Source organism: Protopterus annectens, chromosome 2.part0 (assembly GCF_019279795.1).
Source record: "Protopterus annectens isolate FY-2018-M chromosome 2.part0, PAN1.0, whole genome shotgun sequence".
In the NCBI taxonomy this organism is placed as follows: Eukaryota; Metazoa; Chordata; order Ceratodontiformes; family Protopteridae; genus Protopterus; species Protopterus annectens.
The window spans coordinates 1,295,179,483-1,295,201,775 of record NC_056728.1 but is presented as its reverse complement, the minus strand read 5'-3'; the positions used below and the strand labels follow the sequence as shown (position 1 = coordinate 1,295,201,775).

General features: G+C 41.3%; 1 protein-coding gene across 1 annotated transcript in view; it reads right to left on the bottom strand.

The window, feature by feature from the left end:
• Window positions 1–22,293, bottom strand: part of ELOVL6 (ELOVL fatty acid elongase 6) — a 722,002-nt gene that overhangs the window by 299,179 nt on the left and 400,530 nt on the right. The gene's annotated exons all lie outside the window — the stretch shown is intronic.

The window sequence follows — 22,293 nt, the reverse complement described above, 5'->3', positions numbered from 1 at the left end:
GTACACCCACTCCTAAAGTACAGTTTTGTACCTACCATAAATGTAGATGTTCGAGTGTATACCCTGCTGCAGTCATCACACTTGGGTTATCCTGCCAGGCTACATAGTCAGCCCAAATTCCAAAGTCTTGGTCCGGCGTCGGTTGCTGTTGCTTCTTCCCTGACGTCAGTGCACCAGGGGTATATAAGAGGCATCCGACGCCATTTTCTTCAGTTTTTCTTGCCCCAGATGTCAGGTGCCCCCAAATGGTAGGCAATATATATATATATATATATATATATATATATATATATATATATATATATATGGGTCTACTTCTTTTGACCTAACTTTCATTTGCCTGACACTCATTTGCCCAACCCCATTTGACTGAATTTTCATTTGCCTGACACTTCACTTGCCCGACACTTCATTTGACTGACAAGTATTATTAGCAAGAAAATGGAATATGCCCCCTTCCCCACTGTAGTGAGACCCTGGAGTTAGAATATATAGTTAGGGGGGGTGTGGGGGGGCATAGCCCCCCACAATGGGGGGGTGTGTGGGGCGAAGCTCCCCACTTCATTTCATATGATATTGTTAACTTTTGATGTAATATTGCTTAGTAAAAGAAAAGTAAGTGGGGGGCTTCGCCCCCACAACCCCCGTTGTGGGGGGCTGTGCCCCCCACACCCCCCAAATATATATTCTAACTCCAGGGTCGCACTACAGTGGGGAAGGGGGCATATTCCATTTTCTTGCTAATAATACTTGCCAGTCAAATGAAGTGTTGGGCAAATGAAGTGTCAGGCAAATGAAATTTCAGTCATTTGGTCTCAGGCAAATGGGTGTTAGGTCAAAAGAAGTAGACCCATATATATATATATATATATATATATATATATATATATATATATCTATATATATATATATAGATATATATATATATATATATATATACACATATGGCTATAAAAAAAAAAATAAAACAAAACCCTTAGGTACAAGCAAATACACCACAGAGGTAGTATGGGAGATCGCAGATATACCCCAGGGATTACCTCAGTGTCACTGCTCGACAGAGGCACAGCAAAATAATGGGTATAGTTCCCCATACTAAAGGGGTGGCGTAAGCCACAAAACGATGGGCTAGGCTTGTAAATGCCCTTGGGCAGATAGCCTAGTATGAACCTATGAACCTATGAACCTAAGTGGTAGAGATAAGTTCAGCTAGTTCAGAGGGGATGGAGGGAGGGTAACCTGGACTGCAGCAGGGTATACACTTGAACATCTACATTTATGGTAGGTACAAAACTGTACTATGTTCATCGTGTTACCCTGCTGCAGTCATCACACTTGGGTAGAATCCCAAAGCTAAGGATGGGAGGTGGAGTCAAACAGGGTTAGAGCAGGCTAGAAGGCCCTGCAAAACTGCAGTGGCGAAGCCAGCTCTAGTCTTAGAGTAAAGTGGTAAGTGATAGTGCTTGGTGAAGGTGTGTACTGAACTCCAAGTTGCAGCTTCCAGAATATTCTTGGTTGGCACCCCCCTGAGGAAGGCTGTAGATGTAGCTGCTGCCCTGGTGGAAAGGGGGCTTATGCTAACTGGAACTGGTTTTCTATTATGGGTGTAGCAAAAACGTATGCAATGTCCTATCCATTTTGAAATGGTCTGTTTTGAGATAGGCTTTCCTTGTGATGTTGTAGCAAAGGATACAAAAAGTTGGTCAGATTTTCTGAAAACCTTAGTTTTATCCAAGTAGTAACGTAGTTGCCTGTGAATGTCCAAGGAATGCAGAAGTCTTTCTCCTTTGTTCTGTGGATTTGGAAAGAAGGTGGGTAAATGGATGGTTTGATTTAGAGCCACACTGGATACCACCTTTGGCATAAAGGAGGGGTTAGTTCATAGAGAAACTCTGTCTTGATGAAAAATGAGGAAAGGTTCTACTGCCATTAGTGCCTGTAGCTCTGAGAATCTTCTGGCTGAAGTAATTGCTAGCAGCAGGGCAGTCTTCCATGACATAAACTTTAAGTCAGCTGAGAAAGCTGGCTCAAAAGGTGGCAGCATAAGTTTTTTCAGAACAAAGTTGAGGTCCCAAGTTGGTGTTGGCGCTCTCCTGGGAGGCCTAATGTTTTTGGCCCCTCTGAGATATTGCCTTAGAAGTGGATGTGAAAATAAGGGAGGATCCGTGTTGTAGTGAGCTGAAATAGCTGAGGCGTGGATTTTAATAGATGAAAAAGAAAGTCCTTTGTGTAACATCTCAGTTAAATATTGCAGAATCTGAGGTATGTCCGGTTGAAGGGTATTTTGTCCTATAGCTTGGTTCCAGGCGCAAAATCTTTTCCATTTGTCTGAATAGGCTTTCCTGGTGCTGGGCCTCCTGGCCTCCAGAATGACATCCATAACAGCTTGTGAAAGAGGAACTGGCTGGTTGCTTAGGTGATTTGCCATGCAGCCAAATTTAAGGTTTTGAGCTGGCTGTGTAGAATCTGACTGCCTTGCTGTGTGAGCAGATGAGGAATTTGTGGTAAAATCCATGGTGGGCCCTGGGCCATGTTCCTTAGTAGTGGGTACCAGTGCTGGTGTGGCCAGTCTGGGGCAATGAGTATCATTCGGGGTCTCTCCATCCTGACTTTCAGCAGCACCTTTGTGAGAAGGGGCAATGGAGGAAAGGCATACACTGTCAGCATTTTCCAACTGAATGAGAGTGCGTCCACTTTCCAAGCTTGATGGTGAAATGTCTTTGTGCAAAATTTTGATAGCTGATAGTTTTGGGGGGTGGCAAACATGTCTATGTCTGGGCGGCCCCATTTTTGAGTTATCATTGCAAATACTTGTGGATCCAGTTTCCACTTGTGGGGATCCATGATGTTTCTGTTTAGGTCATCTGCCAATGTGTTCTTTTTTCCTGGCAGGAATTGAGCTTGTAATTGAACTTGGTAGGTCAGTGCTGTGTTCCACAAGGTCATTGCCTGCCTGCATAGAGGGTAGAAGTGTGTACCCCCTTGTTTGTTTATGTACCACATTACTGTGGTGTTGTCTGTCCTTATTATAAGCTGTCCTGGATGTAATAGGTCCTTGAAGGCTGGCAGAGCATTCTGTACAGCTAGCATTTCTTTTTAATTGATGTGCAGATTCCTTTGATCTGCAGTCCATATGCCTTGAACGCACCATCCTGCCATGTGTGCCCCTCAGGCATAGTCCGATGCATCTGTTGTCATAGTTTGCCTGGCTGGGGGTAAGGTGAAAGGCTGACCCTTGTTGAGGTGACATGCCTGTGACCACCCTAGAAACTCATGCTGAAGGCAGGGAATGAGAGGTATCATTGTTTCCAAGCTGTGGCTGTGTTGAGTCCATACGCTTTTCAGGTACCATTGTAATTTCCTCATATGCAGTTTTGCAAATGATATTAGTAGTATGCAAGATGCCATGAAGCCCAAGGCCTGCAGATTTTTTCTTGCAGGGAGTTGGGTCTTTGTTGCCATTATTTTGAAGTATTGAGTTAGTTATAGTTGTTTGTCTGGCGTCAGATAAGCCATCTGGGCCATTGTATTCAAGCTGGCACCCAGGAATGTCATATTTTGTGAGGGCACTAGTTTTGATTTCTTTTCATTTACTGTGTACCCTAGGCAACTTAGAAGGTGTTTTACAAAGGTCAGATGTTGTAAGAGAATGTCCTTGCTTTCTGCTTGGATGAGGCAGTCGTCCAGGTATGGGTATATTTGAATTCCTCTCTGTCTGCAGTATGCAATTACTGGTGCCAGGCATTTTGTGAAGACCCTGGGTGCAGTAGATAAGCCAAAGGGCAGTGCAGAGAATTGGTAATGGGTTGAACCTGCAATGAAATGGAGGTATCTCCTGCAATTTTGTCTGATAGGGACATGCAGGTATGCCTCCTTGAGGTCCAACGTTACTAGCCAAGCTTTCTTGCCCAGCATGGGAAGAAGCTGCTGTAGTGTTAGCATCTTGAATTTGGGTACTTGCAAGAAGGTGTTTAGGATTGAAAGGTCCAGAATGGGTCTCCAAGCATTGTCCTTTCTAGGGACTAGAAAGAGCCTTGAGTAAAATCCTTGGCCTTGCACCTGTGCAGGTACCAGTTGAATGGCTTTCATGTCCATGAGAGCTGTAATTTGTTTTTGAGCCTCTGCCCATTGATTTTGTGGCAGGTTTGGCATTCCTGTTATCCTTGGCAAGGTGTGGAAATGGAATCTGTATCCTTGTGAGATAATGTCTAGGACCCATTTGTCCTTTGTGACAATGCGCCAGTTGTCTGAAAAAAGTGCTAATTTTCCTCCCAAGGGAGCTGCCAAGAGAGTTTTGCTTGGCAATTTGAGGTGTAAGTCATTGTGTTTGTCTTCTAGTAGTTTTGGACCGGTTTTCTCTTCCCTTTTGTGTTGCAGTGCCCCATTGGCAAGGTTTGTAAGGGATTTGTGCTTGTCCTCTGCCCCTTGGGCGTATGTATTTACCTTTCTGTGGTCTGTCAGAAGCTGGAAAGGACCAATTTTTTAATAAATCCAGAAGCACAAAAGCAATCAAGCGGACAGCTGGTGATATGGATGAATGAATAAAAAGAATTTATTTGGTAAGCGCTTTCGGCTGCATAGTTCCAGCCTTCATCAGACAACTTCAAATTCTAAAATGCATCTATTTATAAGATGTACTTGATTACTAATTAATCAGTTAATATAAAAAACTGCCAAAATGGCTACTTACTATGACATATGCATTGCAAACTATATAACATATATTTTTATATTTTAAATATAAATATATTTATATATATATATATATATATATTATATATATATATATATATAGTTATGTATTAAACTTTGAGAGTTTTGTTATATGGTTTGCAATGCATATGTCATAGTAATTAGCCATTTTGGCGTTTTTTATATTAACTGATTAATTAGTAATCAGGTACATCTTATAAATAGATGCATTTTAGAATTTGAAGTTGTCTGATGAAGCCTGGACTACGCAGCTTACCAAATAAATTCTTTTTATTCATTCATCCATATCACCGGCTGTCCGCTTGATTGCTTTTGTGCTTCTGGATTTATTATTAGTTGTGGTTCTTGGTATAGTTTTCAGTAAAGGACCAATTTTTTGTTGGCCAATTTCTGCTGAAGCATGGGGGTTGTACCTGTAAGAAATCTTTGACTGTCTGCATAGATTTTGCCTTATCCTCCATTTTCTTTAAAACCTCTTCTGCTTTAACCCCAAATAAGACATCCTGCTGTAAGGGTGCATCTAGTAACTTTGCTTTGACATGATCAGGCAGAGTTTGTTCCTTTAACCAAGCATGCCTACATATAACAGACCCAGTAACAGTTGCTCTACAAGAAGCTTCCAAGGAATCAAAACCACATTGTAAAGTATGTTTGCCCACCTGTTCAGCTGCATGCAACAGATCCTGCATTTCCTTGAATTCAGACTGCTGAGGATGCGTGCTCATCTTTTGTTTTATTTGAGACATTAGGAATTGCTGGTATTTCAGCATGTGAAATTGACAATTTAGTGCTCTTATAGCTAGAGTAGCTGAGGTGTAAACCTTCTTCCCCCACCTATCTAGTGCCCTGGAGTCCCTTTCAGAGGGTACAGGATTTTTAGCCATAGAAGCCTTAGCCCCTTTGGGACCCTGGGAGATTGTCTCTGGGTCAGCAACAGGGCTTTTGTAAAGGAATTTGTGTGAGTCAGGCACTCTATAATATCTATCTGGTTTGGCTGGAGCAGGAGGCAGATAATCTGGATTTAGACTAGATTCTAAGTAAACATCATCCACAATGTCTAAAACTGGAGGGATAGCAAGTGGTCTGTGCTGGGGGAGTAAAAGAAACTCTCGGAGCCTTTTCTTTGAGTCAGAGTAGTCCTGACCTTCCCAGTGGAAATGTTCCCTCATGGTATGTAAGGTTTCCCCAAAGGAATAGTCTTCAGGGGGAGAAGCTGAGGGAATGGAATCTTCAGCATCAGAATCTTCATAAGGGGAAAGGAGTAATCCTGTTCCTCAGAGGAGCCTGAGGAAATAGACACTTGATCAGAGGAGGCATAATCCTCCTCCTGTCTAGGCCTTTTGTCTGGGGGGGGTTGGGAACCCCTGATTAAAGAAATCAAATCTTCAGCCATTTTAAGCATCTGTTTCTTAGGCATGGGGCCTTGAACTGGAGACTGAAGTGCAGTCTTTTTTGGTTTGAGAGGAGTCTTAAGCTTAGCATAAGATTTTATGGTGAGAGTAGTCGGTCTGAAGACACCTTCTGAAACCGAAGGTGTTTCCACAGCACCGACTTCTCCTTCTGCAATGTTGTCGGTAGGGCCTAAAGAAAATGGCTGCGTCGACCTAGAACTCTCTGCTTGAGAATCTGAAGCGGTCTGGGGTTCCAATTCTGCGGTCGCCAGGGGCTGCCTAGGCGACTCACTGAAAACCGGAGAACCGGCGACCAGCTCAGCCGAGGCCTTGGAATTTGGCTTGGATCTAGGCTGCCTGTCTTTATCTTTGCGTTTTTTATGCACGCCAGTAGTCGGTTGCTCCGACGGCATAGTGTAATTAAATTTTCTACCGAAGTAGTGTCGTGTGAAATCAAAGCGTCGCTTTATAGTTCGCTTATTGAACCTAGCACAAAACCGACAACCAGTGACGTTGTGGTCTGGGCCTAGACAAGGTATACAATAAGATTGAAAGTCCTTATGAGGTATTTGCTTCCCACAAGAAATACAATTTTTAACTTTTTCTCACATCGGACTGAGGCAAGAAAAGGTTCCCCAACGGAGTACTTAGCTTTGAAGACTTCGGACTGAAATTCGATTAGAAAATCTCAGGTGTCAGCCGACCGGCACTTGCGAACTGCTTCTGCTTCGGGCACCGCGCGGCAAGAATGACTGAAGAAAATGGCGTCGGATGCCTCTTATATACCCCTGGCGCACTGACGTCAGGGAAGAAGTGACAGCAACTGACGCTGGACCAAGACTTTGGAATTCGGGCCGGCTGCGGGACCGCCTGACGGCAGGATAACCCAAGTGTGATGACTCCAGCAGGGTAACACGATGAACATCTTAACTCACTCCTCCGAAAATATTGCTACTTCTTTCAACAATCACTTCACACAAACCGTACTATCACTAGCTGGAGAACACAACCCCCCCCCATAAACCCACACCATCAACTAGAACTAACACTCTCCCAACTAGCTTCTCTTTCTCTCCTGTTCCTACCTCCAAAATAAAACAACCACTAACTAAACTTAGAACCACCAGATTAGCAGCAGAGAACCTCCCAGGTGAATACATTCAACTTGCAGCTGACGCTCTAGCCTACCCCGTATCACTCTTAACAGATCTCTGTCAGAAAGTAATGTTCCTACACTATGGAAAGTCTCACACATAATTCCCCTACACAAAGGAGGCCCCTCCACAGATCTAACCAATTACCGCCCCATAGCTATTCTCTTGCCACTCTCTAAAATACTAGAGAAATGCATTCATTCTCAAGTCTCAGATCACCTCCTTGCTAACAACCTCCTCTCCAACACACAACACAGTTTCTGACCTAACCATAGCACCACCACCGCTTTACTCTCTTTCTCTAACACTATCCTACAAAATAAAAATGCAGGTTATCTCTCCTCAGCTACCTTCCTAGACCTCTCTAAAGCTTTCAACATGGTCCCACACAAACAACTCCTCTCTCTTCTCAATAACCTATCCTTCTCTCAACCAGTCATCAACTGGTTTCAGAGTTACCTATCTGACCGCCAACAAGCAGTTGTTTGGCAGGACAACCTATCCTCCAACTACCAGTCTCCATAGGAGTTCCCCAAGGGTCCATCCTGGGACCCCTACTCTTCTCTATTTTCACCAATAATCTAGCCTCAGCCACAATACATGGCACACTCGTACAATACGCAGATTACTCAACCATCATCTGCACAGCCCACTACCTCCCAGAACTGCAAAAAGTCACACAGGAAGCATTTTCTTCTATTGAAACTTGGTTATCCGATGCCCAACTAATACTCAACCCAAACGAAACAAAATTACTAATCTTCCAACCCACCAAACTTACCCTAGACAGCTCTTACTTTAACATCACAGCAAAAGACAAAACCACCCATCCATCCTACAGAACACACCAAATCACTAGGAGTAGAAATAGACAATAAACTGAACTTTGACATTCACATTTCCATGACCATTAAAAAAGTGCACAAAAAACTAGGAGCATTGTATAGAAATCAGCAACTACTTACCAAAGCAGCTAAAATTTCAGTAGCAAATTCTCATCTTATCTCTACCTTACTCTATGCCTCTCCAGTATTTACTAACCTTAGACAATGTGATCTAAATAAGCTCGAAACCTGCTACAACAAAATCGCCAAATTCGCCACAGGGGCTTCCTACCGTACTCACCACTGTCTCTCACTAGCAGAACTGGGCTGGCTAGAGCTCCCCCACCTCCTTCAATGGTACCAACTCACACTCACCCACAAACTAATAAACCAACCACTAAAAGTCCCATCCCTCCAGAATCTACTCCAACCCTACATAACCACGAGACCACTAAGATCCAGCCACAAAAACCTCCTACAGGTTACAAGAGCCATTAACTCTCTGGAGCCTTGAACCAGGTCCCATGGAGGTTGTATTTTTTGCCTTTGAGAGGGCATTAATAACCTGCTACCTGGTGATGGGGGGGGGGTGGCAGGTGCTGGGGATGTCCTGGTTTACTGATTGTGAGGACAGGGGGATGAAGTTTTCACTAAACTTGTCTGCCAGCAGGTTGGCTATATCTATGGCATTTGTGTATGTGGTATTCTTGACTACCAATTCAGAGCAGATTTGGGAGTTACCTTTGAGATTGTGGACATATGCAAAGAAGGCTTTGTGATTGCCCTTAATGGATGTGGCCAATTTGGATTTGAAGTTAACCTTAGAGGATTTCACTAGTGACCTTATTTTCTTGTTCAGACAAAGGAGAGACTGCTTCCAACTTAGCACTTGCTGGACAGCAATTTTTTTCCTTTTATTATATAGTCTCTTTAGCACTGCTGTCCACCAGACAGGTTTACTCTTCCTTGAGGAAGATGATTTGATCCTATCAGGTATTGCTGAGTAAATCCAGCTATATAGACGCTCATATAGTTTTTTGGTGTAGGCTTTGACAGTACTTCATGTTCCAACTGAAGGGGTGGTGGCTGTGAAGCTGCTTATACCTGCTCTCAGGAAGTTGTAGTCAGGTTTGGAAAAGCTTTTTTGTTCCACCCCAGTGGGGGGGGGGGGGGTCAGGCGAGATGGTGACTTTGAAAGTGATTGCTTTATGGTCAGATCTTACCAAGGAGGATGACACTGTAGGGGGTGCTACAGTGGCTACTCATGTTGGATAGTACCAGGTCCAGGATATTTTCACCTAGTGTGGAGATGTCGACAAGCTGATCCAATGCACTGGCGAAGTCGAGGAATCTCTGGGCATTCGTGTTTGAGCTAGAATAGGTCTTCCACTCTATGGTTAGGTAGTTAAAAGTCACCCAGGATCAGGGTAGAATCTTGATAGAGTCAAGAAAGTCCATATAGATGGAGTGGGCCTCCTGAGTCATGGTTGGGGTCTGTAGATTGCTAGGATTTGAATAGGTGTTTTGTCAACAGTTAACTGCACTGGAGTGTCCCCTGTGCATCATATTGTTTGACCAGCCTGGAGGTGTGTATGTCTTTGATAAATATTGAAACTCCTCCTCCTTTGGCTTTGTAGCCCTCTGTTCGGAGTCTGAAAGTATGGTAGGACAAGTAACCTGGTAAGGCTGGAGTGCTCTCTGCAGCTTTGAGTCAGATTTCAGTGACTGCATAAATGTCAGCATCTCCCAGGGTAAGGAATGCTTGCAATGAGTGCGGTTTCATGTTAAGACCCCTAGCATTTAGCAGCATGACCTTTAAATTTCATTTAGAAGAATTTTTCACATTGGTAATTTTGTCCTCTTGACTTTGCCTATAAAAGGTACTATGGGGGAAGCAAGAGCCTTTACCAGAAAACTGAAGCCCAGGGGAGACAGATGAAGGCCATCTCTGACAAAGCATCACGCTCTGTCAATCATGTCCACCCAGGCTGTCAGGTATGGGATCCCCTTGGAATGACACTAGAAACTAAGCCAGTTGTTAAAGTCAATCATTTTATGTTTGTACTGAGACATCATTCTGGGTGACGGTAGGATGCTGCTTAAGGCTAGGTACATACCTGCCTGGAACACATATTCAGTGAGCTCAATCATGGCTCTCTTCATATGGTCTAGAGAGGTATGTCTCAAGTCATTCACACCAACATGGACTATGACAAAGTCATAACAGTACCTGTTGTTGAGAGACTTGAGTGCGTGAGTGATATGGTGGATTCTAGCATCTGACAAGCAACTTACCATGACTTTCCCCTTGTCTAGCCTAGTGAGAGGCACATCTATGTGTCTCACGATAAGAGTCTCCTATGACTAGTTTGTTGGGTTTTTGGCTGGGCCTTAGAGGCTGTGAGACACAGGCATGTGTACTACTTGTGGTGGGTTGTAATGTGCATGTATGCTTTTGCCTAGGCGGTCTCTTTTGTTTAGGTATGTTTTTGCTGAGAACATCCACATATGTAGGAATGTACTGTACAGGTGTGGGTGGTGTTAGAGGTGTGGTGTTTCTGTAAACAAACTTCTCAGTGCCAAATGTACTAGCTTGTGATTGACACACCAAGGATTCTAGGTTCTTAATGTAATTGCATCTGTCACATATTGTGTTCCTAGGTGGTAGAAGAAGAGGGTTGTCCGTGTACATGAAGCAGTTGCTACACTGTCTCAGGATGGCCATATCAACAAGACTAGCAGGAGAAACCACAAGAAATTTTCCGTCCATGGTTGTCAGAATCTGTGGAAGACAGGTAAAGGATGGTAGAGTGGGTACTATCAGAATAGAGTACCTACAGGCATGAGTAGGGCTAGATAAAATCACAGTAGTTGCAAAGGAAAGCATCAGTTGTACAGGAGTGCTGGTAAGGGAAAAATGCAACTGAGATTCCTCACAATGGGTTAAAACAGTGCAGTAGCAGTGCGCAATGAGCAAACAAGCGCAACACCCTGCAGATACAGGGTTTAAATACCAGAAAAGATGGAAGAATCTAGAAGCATGAATTACTACCAAATCCTGCTAGCCCCTACTCTTTCAACCAATAACTCATGCTAGAGAAGGTCAGGCAACCCTATTACTCTCACTAACAGTGAAGACAAAATACTACCATCAGATTGATGGCTGCCAGAACACAGGAAACTCAACAAGCAAAATAACCAGGCCTGGATAACAGTAGGCCTCTATCCAGACTATGCTACCTGACTAGAACACAGAAACCTCACAAAAATGCACAGAAAACCAGATAGAGCACTCACAAACAGAAAATACAACTTTTAGCATGAAAAAGCAGTTTACAGTTAAGTAATTCAATAACAATGTAATGACAGTAATGAAACACTATCTAGCAATAAAAATACAGTTAAAACAGTATAAAACAGTGCAAAAATGTAGTGAAACAGTAAGAAAAGCTTTATAACAATGCAAAATATAGTAGATTAGCTGTATAGCACAACTATAAACATTAAGAAGTACAATTCAATTAAATAAATATAAGAAAATAACTTATTCTGCTCTTGGAGCCTAAGGAATTTCTGGTTTGTCACAGTGATGAATCACCACTCCTCAGCCTGGTAAAAACAAGCACAGCCCTCTGCAGACACGGGATTTAAATACCAGAAAAAATGGAAGAATCTGGAAGCTTGAATTAGTACCCAGTCCTGCTAGCCCCTGCTGTTTCAACCAATCACTCGTGCTAGAGAAGGTCAGGCAACCCTGTTACTCTAACAGTGAAGACAAGACACTACCAGCAGAAGATGGCTGTCAGAACCACAGTAAACTCAACAAGCAAAACAACCAGGCCTGGATAACAGCATGCCTCTATCATATACTTATATATATATATATATATATATATATATATATATATGTGTGTGTGTGTGTGTGTACACACATTTATATATGAGTGAGTTTCTAGATTATGTTTTGGTCTCAGAAAAGTTCTGCAGGAAAAAAAAAAACTTGCATTATATTGTTCAGTAAAAGTCTGTTACGTGTTCACTGTTGAGTGAACTGATCCAAAATTGCTTTGTTATGCTCTAGTTTGTATCATAAACATACCCTGTGAGAAATGTGCCTGCTAAAAAGATAAGTTCTGAACTAGTTATCTATATGGATTACTAAATTTTCTAGCTTCCCAGTGTGTAATGTGTGTTAGGTTTGGAATGAACAACTGAAGTTTGTGTGTTACATCAAGATGAAGGTGAAGATTTTCAACTAATATGATTCTCTATGAGCTCAAGAAAGGATAGCATTTTTCACTCATGTATGACTGACATTTCAAACCAAAAAATTGCAAATCCACATAACTGCAAAGTCAGGACTCTTAAAGCTTTTTTTTTTTACATGGGGCTATGCCCTCTGAACTCTCTGAGTGGGGAGTTTGACCCCATACCCATCTTCATATTCTACCTTCAGGGTTGTTGCACCTTGGAGAAAGCAGAAACAATTTAGAACATGCGGGTTTTACAACCATGTGGAGTTGCAATTTTGCGGTTTTAAATTATGGTCAGCACTCACAAATGTTGCATAACCACTTTTAAATGAATCTACACATTCTTTATAAACCTTTATCAGAGCCCTTGGGTTACAGAATGTGGTAAAGACTTCAGATTCTGACAGTTTTACATTGTTACATTCAGCTAAAACTGCTATGTATGTCTATATGAATTTAAAGAAACAGCGCTTTACACATACCAAGTTTTGGATAAAAAAAAGGTCCAGTAACTGCAATGATTTTAGAAAAAAAAAAATCACTTCAATAACTTTCCATGCCCCATCTTCGTGAGGGATTCACAGACATGGCAAGTTCTGTCCAAATTAGTGCCTGGTCAAAAGTAGAGAAAGAATCAACATTTGATTGATAAAAAATTACACAGCAGAAGGCAACCACAGCATTTAATTACTCACCTCCAATCCTGCAGATGGTGTGCAGTATATAAGGAGATAATTCAACACAGTACAAACATTACTAGCATTGATATTCAGAGAGAGCCATGCCCTGACCAAGAACCAGCACCGGAACATTCACATACAACAAATACAGTTACTGAGGTCTGCAAAGCTAGACAGAAGACACTGCGCAATGGTACACAAGTGCACGCCCGCAGTCTTACAGATGCAAATTGACAAAATACTTAAACACAGATATATATGAAAAACTGTGCAAACAGACGTGAAGGCACAAGTCGCCACAAACTGGACAGGCAACACATTTGGACACAGAAGTCTCTGGAAGAAAGCACAACAGCAGCAGTGGCACAAAGTCAAAAGGAATCTAAGGTTGTACAAGCTGCAACAGGATAACAAGGAAATGCAAATTAAATGGAGACTGAAGACATACAGCAAAAATGAAGACCTACTGAAGTGTTAATGAGAATTTGAATGTATGACTGGGACAGGAAGCTAATGCAACCAGAATGTTTCAGTACTCAGTACCCACATCCTTGTGTACTAATCCTCCAAGCACAACGCTGCACTGTACAAAGTCTTGTTTGTCAGTACGCAACACAGCCCCTCCCCTACAGGCTCCATGTACAAGAGGGTGCCCTAGTCAGTGTCACTACATTTCCTCCTGTTGGCTCAGCTGCAAGCAGGAAGGCTGCTCTCCACCTCAGCACTGGGCCTGCCCAAGCTGCATGCTCTAGGCCCAGATCATTTCTCATTTCCATACGTCTCTGTAACTTTCTAGAATTATGGCCCACTATCAATTGCTTGCAGTCCTCTATTTCAAAGTGTGCATGTCTTCTGTTACAGGCACAGTAATGCGTTGTTTGATTATCTGGATACATGGACTATCCCAAAGTGAACCTATTTCAGTCATGATCTTGGAAAAAGGCAAATAAAATCACAATTTCAAAAGATGTAGCTGAAACCTTAAAACGAATATACAGGTTACACAACAATTGTTATCCATCCATCCATCCATCCATCCATCCTCAACCCCTTTTCCCATTTTGCACATGGGGTTGGGGTGTCAATTCTGCAGTGACAATCATCTTAAGGCAAGGTTTACACTGCTGGGTGGCTAACCCTGCCAGGGCACCTAGCCCTGGTATACATATTACATAGGCATTAGCAACTTACTCGATCCTGCACTGCTCAGGTCATGGCTGCCAGCATGCCACTCATCCTTTTAGAGCAAGAATTCTGGACAAGGCCAAAAATAATGGAGAGGGACCCAAAATCAGGGATATCTTTTAAATATTGCACTTATAACTTGGCAGAACAAGATTTGTATTAGCATGCATTTTCTAAAAGGTATGAAGTCTGAAATTCAAATGTCTGTCATTATTTACTGAATTCAATCTTCAATTACTTGGCAGGAAACCACAAATTTTATAGCCAGCAAACGAAAAATATGAGGCAAAAATCTGAACGTTCTTCATAGCTCTGGAAAGTTGAGAGGTATGGCAGCCAGACGGTCATTTATTGAGGTTGTTCCTGCCTGCTTCCATTTACTCATTTCCCTCAGCGATCTCTTTGGCTTAGAATACAGTGTTTTTACACTGTGCAACATCAAAGTCTCCTTAAAACCAGCAAGACTGATGTAGTCTATATTTAAGTGAGCTTGAGTAGTTGTGTTGCAAACAACTGTGAAGATGAACTGTTCGGTAATGTCAGTCAAAAAAATGTGATCTGAAATTTCTAGTTTAAGGAGCTATAGTGGATCACATTTTTATATGTACACACATACATTATATGCACACAGAGACACACACACACAATTCATGCCGGGTTGTAAATTAGAGAATACATAAACAAGTAAAGTGATGTGACAGCTGTGATAACCATTGTCTTCCATACACAATGATTGACAGTGGATTTTTACTGTACTGAGTTGCCAGCTCGACACACAACCTTCAAAGAAGGCACACTCATTGATGGGGGATCACCTCTGTGGCTCTGCTTGACAGTGGCATAGGAAAATAATTTTCTTGGGTGGCAAAAGCCAGGATACCTTTCTGGCTGGGCTTGTATAGGCCCCAGGGCCGATAGCCTAGTCCCTACCTATGAACCTATGAACCCAACCACAGGGAGGACATGCAGACTCCACACAAAAGGAGCTCCAGCCAAGAATCGAACGCGAGAACCTCTTGCTGTGAGGCGACAATGGTAACCTCTGCACCACCGCGGCCCACTACCAAATTAAAAGGTAACCATTACTTGAGATGACTTTAAAAGGATGATCAAGGGAGGTTTTCATTCTTTGGTGAGTAGAAAGTGAGATATGCTGTAAAAATCTACAGCAAGTAAAAAGGTTCCAGGTATAAGCAAACAAGTGTGCAGAGATGATCCAGAAAAGAGAGAGCAGAAGACATAACAGCCTTAGTATTAGGCAATAGTCAGAGTAATTATACAAGTGTGATGGCATTCAGACAGCTGATGACTGAAAGTTGTTAAAATTTAGCCTGAGATTCACAAATGAGCTTTGAGCACTATGCAGTTGTGTAGCACTAATATTCAGAAGTTGGCTTCACAGGGTGGATCACAGCTTGGAAGACTTGCACTATACACTGTCACCAATTAGCGTTGAACTCTGCATTGTCCGTGATTCCTAGCATTAATGTTTAAAAGCTGAAAGAAATAAGTTAACTCTGAGCACTTCCTTGAAGGGTGATAAAGCAGTGAAAAAGAATATAAATGAATCAAAAGCTGAAAGTGAAAGCAGACTGCAGTAAGGGTCTAGAGCTTCCAAAAAACCCTACTCTAATAAACTGGGGAAGGTTGGCTAGCATGCATGGTGAGCAATAAAAAATATGGAAGCATCTGTATTAAAAAGAGAAGGGGATATTTCAACAGCTCAGGATTGGTTTGGAGGTGCTGGATACGTTTAAGCACTTGTACTGGCCATTTGCACCTACAGGCAATGCTTTTAGATGAGGTTTAAGCTAAATCTAACTAAATCCTTCCACTCCAAATAGGCACTGTCACCTAAAAGTATGTTAGTGATGGATCCAATGATGGGCACAACAACCTCAGCAACACTAAATCTCAGACTGTACTGCTCATCCCAGACAGCAAAGCTCCTGGCCACAGAGGGACAGTAGTAAAGTTTAAACAATAACTTGCAGAAAGTCTGGCCTTTTCTTAAAGACAGAGTCTGTTGTACTTTCATGTCTTGGACCTAGTTACTTGAAGTTGTAGGTCTTATTTACCAATACATGCACATTTTAGAGAGGACAGAGTTTAACATGGAACTCCACATTGTAAATGGTGAAAAAGGATGCCTTTGCAAGTTTCGGTCCTGACCTCTGGATACAAATCCTTGGGGGGGATTTCTGGTTTATATACATTACTTGACAAGGTTAGGACAAGACATACTTCAACATATAAGGATGCCCAATGCATTATGGGAGATTTTTCTGAGCCTTGAAGTGCAAGTTCTAAGAGACAGCCATGTGCAGTGTTTTTACCGGCCTGCATATACAGTACAGATGCTTTGCTACAGATACTTAGTGTGACAGCAAAGTTACCCACACTGCATTGGGTTTGAGTTAATCTGCATATTCATTATTCTACACCACAAGTATTTCACAGTTTTGTAGCAGCGCAAAATTCTACTGCTATTATATGTAACCTAGCAAACAGTACACCATTTACATGAATACAGCACAGATTTCATCGGGGAGCAGAAGTGTACAGTTCAGCTTTTGAAGCAAAGTATTTTGGTTTTGCTGCTTAGATGCCCTCAGCATATGTCAGGCTGGCCCTTATAAACTAAGATATTCTACTAACCTTTTCTTTACAGAGGGTCATGAATTGAACACAGGTGATGTCAGCCTACAGCATTCAGATTTTTAGGCATTCAAAAAACATGAGACAAATTTATGGGAGCACGCATCTTTCAATATTTGCAGGTCATTTCTTGTGCTACAGCAAACAGCAAACTATACTACAGTGTCATCATCTTGAAAGTAATACTTTTCTGTCTTCCTTAAAGTGAGTCACCAATTAATAATAGGTAGTATTAGAACATGCAAGGCTTAATTAGCAAAATTATACTAGTGTTTGCAGCAGAGAAAATAACCACCTATTTCCCCTTATTAATATGTTGTCATATTTGCATTCATATTTTCATAACTGGGAGCCCTGCATGTTATTGAGGGGCTTAGAGTGAAATGCCATAATGGGAGAAATAACAGTAGATTGTCAATGTACAGATGCAGTATGTTATACTGGAGATTTTTGTAGTTATTTACTAGTAATTATGAAAATATGAACTATTTCCATATTTAATACTTAAAAACCATTATGATATCAAACAAAACCTGAAATGATGCTGAAGAAAACTGACTTATATCTGCATTCTACAATGCACATCTTGAGAAGTATTCATGGTTATATGTATTGTTAATTATACAAATAATTATTTCCACCTGTGTCCCTCATTGATATTTATTTATTTTATTTTATTTTACATTTGTTGACCAGGCTAGTGTAACTGGATATATGTCCATTTTCAGTAGAGGCCCGGGGAGATAAGCTCCGAGGAAACAAACAAAATCACATATACAAAAATTAAAGTATACAATAAACATTGCAGGTGCAGTACAGAGAATAATCAAAGAGGTCATTCGTTCATAACATAGTGCAAAATATACAGATACAATTAGTACAATACAAAATGTAGTTGCAATACATCATAAAGAAAAAGATGGCATCTGAATTATACAATATATTAGTATACAAGTAGTCAAAGAAAAAGTAGGAGCTGAAATTATACAATATATTAGAAAAAATATTCTCCTTAATGAGATTCTGAAAATGTAAATAATAGCATAGAAGGACAAGGTAAGTTGTTATTAAGAAAAAGGAACTTGATTACTGAGAAGAAGAAAGTAGGTTGAACCAAGTAAGAAGAGCTAGTTGATCAGTCAGGTTTAGTACAGGGGTACAACCAGTGAGTTCTGAGGAAAAGTTTCAATTTGGTTTTAAAGAGTGATATAGAGGGAAGAGAGGAAAGTTCATTAGGAAGAAGGTTCCAGGATTTTCCAGCAGTATTAGAGAAAAGAGAGTCCCCAGCCCTGTTGTTTGATTTACAAATATTTACAATAAGTTTATGTGATGATCGTAAGGTCTTTAGATTGTTGTAGGGAGTAATGAGGGTAGATAGTATAGGGGTTATTGGTAGGTTGGTAAAGGGTTATACGGGCAATGGTCAGCTGGTGGAATTTAAGCTGATTTTGTAATTCAAACCATCCTAGCTGCTTTAGATTAAAACAGTGGTGGGTTCTGAAAGGGTTACCTGTAGCAAATCTGGCTATATTATTGTAGGAGTTTTCCATTTTATTAAGGTTGTTTTTAGAGAGATTAGTATATATGGGTGAGGCATAGAGAGTAGAAATTAGATGGGTGTGAGCAATAGTTATTCTAGCTGCAGGAGAGAGGAAGGGTTTGATCCTGTAGAGAGAGCCTAGTTTTCTGTTAACAGATTTTAGAGTATTGTTAATATGGGTGTCAACGTTAAGGTTGTTATCTATGGTGATACCTAGTAGTTTGGTAGTTGGATCTGGGGATATGAGAGTACCATTACTGGATGTTACTGTGAAGTCTATTGGGGGGGACTTACAAGTAGGAGTAAAAAGGAGGAGTTTAGTTTTTTGGGGGTTCAGAAGGAGACAGAGCTGTGTAAACCATTGTTCAACTGTGTTAAACACATTTTGGATAAGGGAGTGAAGTTCAGATATAGATGTGGCTGAGCATATAAGTGTGGAATCATCTGCATATTGTATGCATGTAGCTTGGGGGATTGCTAGGTGAAGGGCGTTGATAAATATAGAAAACAGGAGAGGTCCTAATATGGACCCTTGAGGAACACCAATTTTAACAGACAGATGAGTAGATAGAATGTTATGCCAAAGTATAGCCTGTTGTCTGTTATCTAAGTAGGACTGGATCCATTTTATAGCTAGTGCATCTAGTGATAGGGATTTGAGGATATTTATAAGTATCTGGTGATTTACTATACTGAATGCCTTAGAAAGATCTATAAACAGTGCAGAGGAAAGGAGGGCAGTAGTAGTGCTGTGGGAAGGTCTGAAACCATGTTGAGAGTTTGAAAGTAAGTTATTTTGGATTAGGTGGTCTAGCAATTGTCTGTGGATGCATTTTTCCATGATCTTTGCTAAGGGAGAAAGTAGGGCTATGGGACGGTAATTGGAGAGTTCAGTAGAGTTCCCACACCTGTGAAGGGGATAATAAGGGATACTTTCCAGATTTTAGGGATGTGTCCTTCACTGATAGTTCTATTGATGAGAATGGAAATGGGATAGACGATGGATTTGGATAACTTTTGTAGATATTCAGCGGGTAGTTGGTCTGCTGAAGGAGTGCACAGTTTCAGTTTTTGGATAAGGGTAAGAATATATGTTGTTGGGGCTGGTTGGAAGAGAAATGGAGGGAATGGATTAGAGTTAGAGTTGGATATAGTTAAGTTCTGAGTAGATAATTGACTGACAAGAGTTTGAATGGCCTCAGTGAAAAAGGTATTACAGACATTAGCAGTCTGCTTGGGATTCTCCTGGTCTGTGCCTTGTGGGTTTGGTGTGATGAATTGACCTGGGTGTAATAATTGATTAATAATCGCCCGGAACTTTTGTGGTTTATTATGGTTAGTCTGCTGGAATTGAAGGTAGTAGTTTATTTGTCAGACAGTATACTTTTTTAGTTTAATTTCTCAGCTGTCTGAAGTTTGTTGGTCTACTGGATTTTTGTTAAACAAGATTTATTCCAGTATTTATTTCTGAGATGGATTTTTTTGCATGGTTTCTTTTGAAAGCCATGGGGCAGATTTAGTTCTCATTCTAATAGAGCGGGTTGGTGCATGGTGGTCTAGTTTGGCTAGGAAGTTAGAATTAAAGTAATTAACAGCTTCCTCCAGTGTGAGGTATTTTAAGGGAGACCAGTTACATGCTCTTAGTTTTCTCTGGAAGAGCTTGGGGTTGAAGTTTTTCTTGGTTCTAATTGTCCTAGATATGGTTGGATTTAAGCCTGATGATGTAGATCAGTGAGTGGTCACTTACATCATCAGGGAGGGTTCCAGCTTCATATGTCTGGGGATGATTATTTATGAGAATCCAATCTAAGGTACTTTCTTATTAGGCTTGTCTATTCCTGGTAGGGGCGGTAATGGTTTGAGAAAAAACAAAAAGGTTAATACGGCTGGTAGGGTGACTACTGCTACAACATGTCCAATCAATGTTAAAATCACCTAGGATTATGGTTTCTTGGGGTAAATTTTGGGATAACCAACAAAGGATATTTTCTATGGTGGCAATGTTATTACCAGGAGGAAGATAGATACAGATAATATAGATGGATTTGAATGTGTTAAGTTGAAGCTTGGTAATAAGAATTTCAGCGCTGGAGTCTTGAGATGGTTTATAGTTGTAGGTAGTAATCTGTAACCCAGATTTAAATAGGATAGCTACACCACCACCCTTTTTGGCTGCACGGTCAAGTCGCAAAATATTATAACTGGGTGGGATGACTTCATTGTCTTTAGTTACATGTTTTAACCAAGTTTCTGTTAAGCAAAGAAGGCCAAAGGAGTAGACTTCCAAGAGAGCATGGAGTTGTGCAACTTTGTTATTAATGCTACGTATGTTGAGGTGAGTGAGTTAGGTGGTTTGGTAAGGGAATGGATAGTAGAGGGGTTGAAGAGTTGAGTGGTAGTAGGAGTTGTTGGGCCTGGGTTTGGGTGAATGTCTCCATCTTTTAAAGGGAAGAGTAGTGTTTGAAGTCTAGGATTTGGGAATTTACTATGTAGAGGTAGAGATTTTCTGGGATTGGGAGAGTCATATCTAATGTGGGCTATCCTATGGTATTTTGCTAGTACATAGCTGGGTGTAGATGTTATGTTAACATGGTTAGTGAAAATAGGTACAGAAGGAGAGGTAGACAGCTTATTGAGGTAGAAAAGGTGTGGATATAATGGGTGTTCATAGGAGGTTAGCAGGTAAGCTAAAGTTAGAGGTGGTAGACGTGTAAGTATGAGTAACCTCTGTAAGAGGGCTGGGGTAGGTTGCTTATACATCTGGAAGTGTAAGTTGTTAGGTTGCTGTTATAGGCTTGGAGGTATACTAGGTGTGGAAAGGAACAGGTGGAGGGTATGGTGGGAGAGATAGGGAGTGGTAAGTGAAAGGAGGGAATTGGAGTTAAGTGGCCAATGGTGAAGGGTTTGTGATTAGTGGAAGAGGGAAGGGGTGTGGTTAGATGGTATAAGAGTAGGACCCCTGGGGGTGGGTGAGACTTGGGATAGGGTAGAGGAGCGGAGCGGGTAGAGTCAAGTGAAGGAGAAGCTAGAGAAGAAACTATCAGCAATGCTAGTAACTGAGGGAAAGTTAGGCAAGTCAGGAGTGGGAAAGATCAGAGATAAAACAGAAGTCTATGAGAAAAAAACAGGTGGGTGTAGACAGTTGAAGTAAATGGTAAGTGAGAAAATAAGAGCAGATCTAGGACTTAAGAGATGTATTGTAATTACAGAAGAAATACAGTGGGGATAAGCAGGAGATAAAGGATGGGATAAGGGTGCCACCTAGTGGGCCGATCTAGTATTGCAAGTATGTATGTAAGGGAGTTAGCTGGTTTAGAACTAGGGAAGGAGTGATAGCTAGTAAAGGGGGTTATTATAAAGTAGAAGAGGTTTGTTGGATACAGGGTAGATAGGAGGGGGGTAACAGCTGCTGGCTGTTCAGGCTTGTAGCGTACTTTAGAACCTCTGAAGCAATAGTAGATGGTAGTCAGCTTTACAAGCAGGACTTAGACAACCACATACTTTCTTGCTTCCTTGAGAGAGGGTGCAGGGAAAATAAGGTTGTTAGATGTGACCGCAGATATTTCAATAGGGTCCTTTGTCACCAGGTAGGTAGGTTCTTAGAGACTCAAGATAGGGGTGTCAGGTTCTGATTGAGGTTTCTTTTTTGGGGTTTAGCTCTTGGCTAGGCTTGTAAGGGCCCAACAGCAGCAATATTTTCTTACATTCTGCCTCCTTCTGGATCATCATTGTTCAATTAATGTTGCCAAATGTTTACCTCCCCTCCATAAAACCACACTGATCCATATTTACCAATTTTGGCAGCATCTTTGCCATTCATTTAGCTAGTATAGACATAAAACTTTATAACTAAGGATTAACATTGAAATGGGTCTGTAAGAAGATGGGTCTGATG